The sequence below is a fragment of the Sander lucioperca genome, chromosome 10 (assembly GCF_008315115.2).
Source record: "Sander lucioperca isolate FBNREF2018 chromosome 10, SLUC_FBN_1.2, whole genome shotgun sequence".
NCBI lineage: Eukaryota > Metazoa > Chordata > Actinopteri > Perciformes > Percidae > Sander > Sander lucioperca.
Genome location: NC_050182.1, coordinates 15,273,654 through 15,276,895, shown reverse-complemented (window position 1 = coordinate 15,276,895; position 3,242 = coordinate 15,273,654).

Below are 3,242 nucleotides of genomic sequence, written 5' to 3'. Positions count from 1 at the left end.
GAGAGAGAGAGAGAGAGAGAAGTAGTCACTTTTGATACACAGGAACTGGGGACTGAAATTAAAACATGCTAGATTATCATAAAAAGAGAGTGTGACAAGTAGGAGACAAGAACACAAACAAGGCTGGAGATATTTATGGAAAAAATGACATGCACTGCTTTGTGTACATACAGTCTGAAAGAGGAATATATGTGAGGACTGATCTCTCCACAGCATCCAGACTGAAAGACTCCCTGAGACGTGATTGTTTTTCCGAAACATTTGCTGTTGTGTTTTTCTTGTAATCTTGACAACCGGCATCTCATTATTTGTTCGCATGTGCTCGTCCTTCTCAGAGGACTGGAACAAGTCAAGGCAAAGAGAAAAAAAACAAACTTAGAACTGTATAAAAGTGTTTTTTGTTTTTTGACTCTCATGCCAAAGGCTCAACCATTTTTCCTACTTTTTGAAACGTTACAGCAAGGCAGAATTATTGATTTGGCGTTTGAGCACACATTCACAATCAGCTGACAGTGAAAAGAGCTTCCATTTAATTAAATGTGTACACGTTTTGCTTTAAATAAGTGTGCATACATGTCAAATTTGGTCTTGTAAATACTAATTTCACTGGTTTAGAAGAGGAATCGCAAGTATTGTACAAACCATTGATAATAATAAATTTAAAAATACATTTAATTTTATTGATTTTTTTAACTTTACAAATTGTATCTTTACATTACATTACATTACATTACATGTCATTTAGCTGACGCTTTTATCCAAAGCGACTTACAAATAAGTGCTTTCAACTGTGAAGGTTCAAACTCCAGACAACAAGTAGTAAGTGCAAATACATTAGCCTTAAATAGGCAAAGCTACAAAGAGACATATGAAAGTGCAGGTTAATTTTTTATTTATTTATTTTTTTTTTTATCATCTGAGATGTAGTCGGAAGAGATGTGTTTTTAGTCTTCGGCGGAAGATGTGTAGGCTTTCGGCCATCCTGATATCGATGGGGAGCTCGTTCCACCATTTGGGAGCCAGGACAGTGAACAGTCAGGATTTCGTTGAGTGATTAGTTCTCCCTCGCTGTGAGGGGGCAGCAAGCAGTTTGGCTGATGCAGAGCGGAGTGGGCGGGTTGGGGTATAGGGTTTGACCATGTCCTGGATGTAAGCTGGGGCTGATCCGTTTGTGGCCCTGTATGTAAGTACTAGTGTCTTGAAGCGGATGCGGGCCGCAATAGTATCTGTCCCAAAGAAGGTTTTTTTTTTACAAGGTGCTCACTATCTTAGTAAAACAAAAGGACATAAGTAGAATAGATTACATAAACATATCTGCAAAATATAAATGAGTGCAATGCATGAATGAAAGCACAACCAGTTATAAAATACAAGAGATTTACAAATCCTTTCACTCTGCAGTGGCACAGAGGTAGTAAAAAAGCAATAAGAGCCCCAATGACTGTGTGACGCAGGTATTGCACACGTTTGAGCTGTTGGTATTCAGACAGGATCCAAATGCACATTGAGGATTTTGGATAAGCCTTGTTTTATTTAAAAGCCTCCATCCCGTCTATCAATATGGTGAAAAATTCTGTTTTTAATACTGAGATTGGAGGATGGTGTGTTTGTGTTTTTATCTAGTGTTTCCCAAAAGATTACGGCATGTTGTAATGCATATTTAAGTCTTTTGCCCTTGAAATATCCTTTTTTCCTTCTTATTGATTACCTTAAAGCTATAGTGCATAGTTTCTGTCACCTCCATGAGGAATTCTAAGTAATGACAACAAAATTGTCGGCGCGTCCACATGATACAAGCCTTCCGTGATCGCGCACCACCCCCACCCCTCCTCCACGCAGTTTCTAGTAGCCGAGGAGGACACGGAGGATTGACCGTGATGGACTCTTCAGAAGAGGTCATTATCTTCACTGGAGTTTCTGTGCGCGAAAGTCACCGGATGACACAATCTTCTGAACATAGCCATATTGAGAAATACAGAGAGAGTTGTGTGGAGCTTTGGAGCTTTGTAGCAACTCATTTGGCAATGGCTTGAATGTAACAGACGTTCATTAATATCAAAACGTTACGCACTAAAGCTTTAAAATTCACACCTAAAAACACATTCTGCCACTGAACATTGGTAGATGGTAGAAAGTTGGTTGAATTGTTTTGACTCCTTTCATAATTATGTTTATACTGTGATACCAATCAATACTATTAATATAATTTCAATTAGCCAAAACACAGTCTGTGATCAAAACTAATTCCTTTAAAGTGCTCATATTATGCTTTTTGGCTTTTTCCCTTTCCTTTATTGTGTTATATATATTTCTGTGCACGTTATAGGTTTACAAAGTGAAAAAGCCCAAAGTCCACCCAAAGGGACTTACCATCTCCAACAGAAAACACTGTTCACAAACTGCTCCAAACAGCTCTATTGTAGTCCAGCCTTTACTTCCGTGACGAACGTGCGTCACTTTGTAACACACGTTAGAATGCTCGCCTAGCTGCTAGCGTGGCACGCCCTCATACTCTGCTTCTGACTGGCTGGTAGTCCTTACCTAGCATGTGTGACTCCCAACAAAGATGGAACAGAAGTGTGATACCTCACTCTGTAGCTAAAACAGAGAGCTCAACACACAGGGTGAAAAGAGGAGCTGCAGCAATGTGCAGTACAACAAAAATATGGTCTTTATTGAAAATTAAACCTACCATCCTTCAAACAAGCCCTCAAAACTCACCTCTTCGAACTTGCCTTTTTCCTGTTAACAGACTTTCCCAGTTTTTCCCTCATTTTCATTGCCAACCTCTCCTGCTTTGACTGTGCTTGTCCATGCACCTATGTGTTTCCTTTTCTTTTTGTCTGTCATGTAACCTTGTCTACGTACCTTGTCTGTTTAGTCTGTTTTGTTTGGTCTGTTTGTAACCAAAACTGTAAAGCGTCTTTGAGTGTCTAGAAAAGCTCTATAAAAAATAAATGTATTATTATTAAACCACGTAAAGCTATTCTGCTACAACCTCTAAATACAATTATGAAACTGAAAATGAGCATAATATGAGCACTTTAAAGGAAAAGTTTTTACATTTAGGGAAATATGCTTATTTGTCTTCTTGCCAAGAGTGAAATGAGAAATGGATATAAAGGTTTGGTTGACTGTTTGCGACTGGAAGCTTCCTGACAGTAACGCTGGTGTCCAGTCAGTAGACCTTGCTGATGTGCCTGTCTGCACAGGATAAAACAAATGCTATTAAATTGCACATG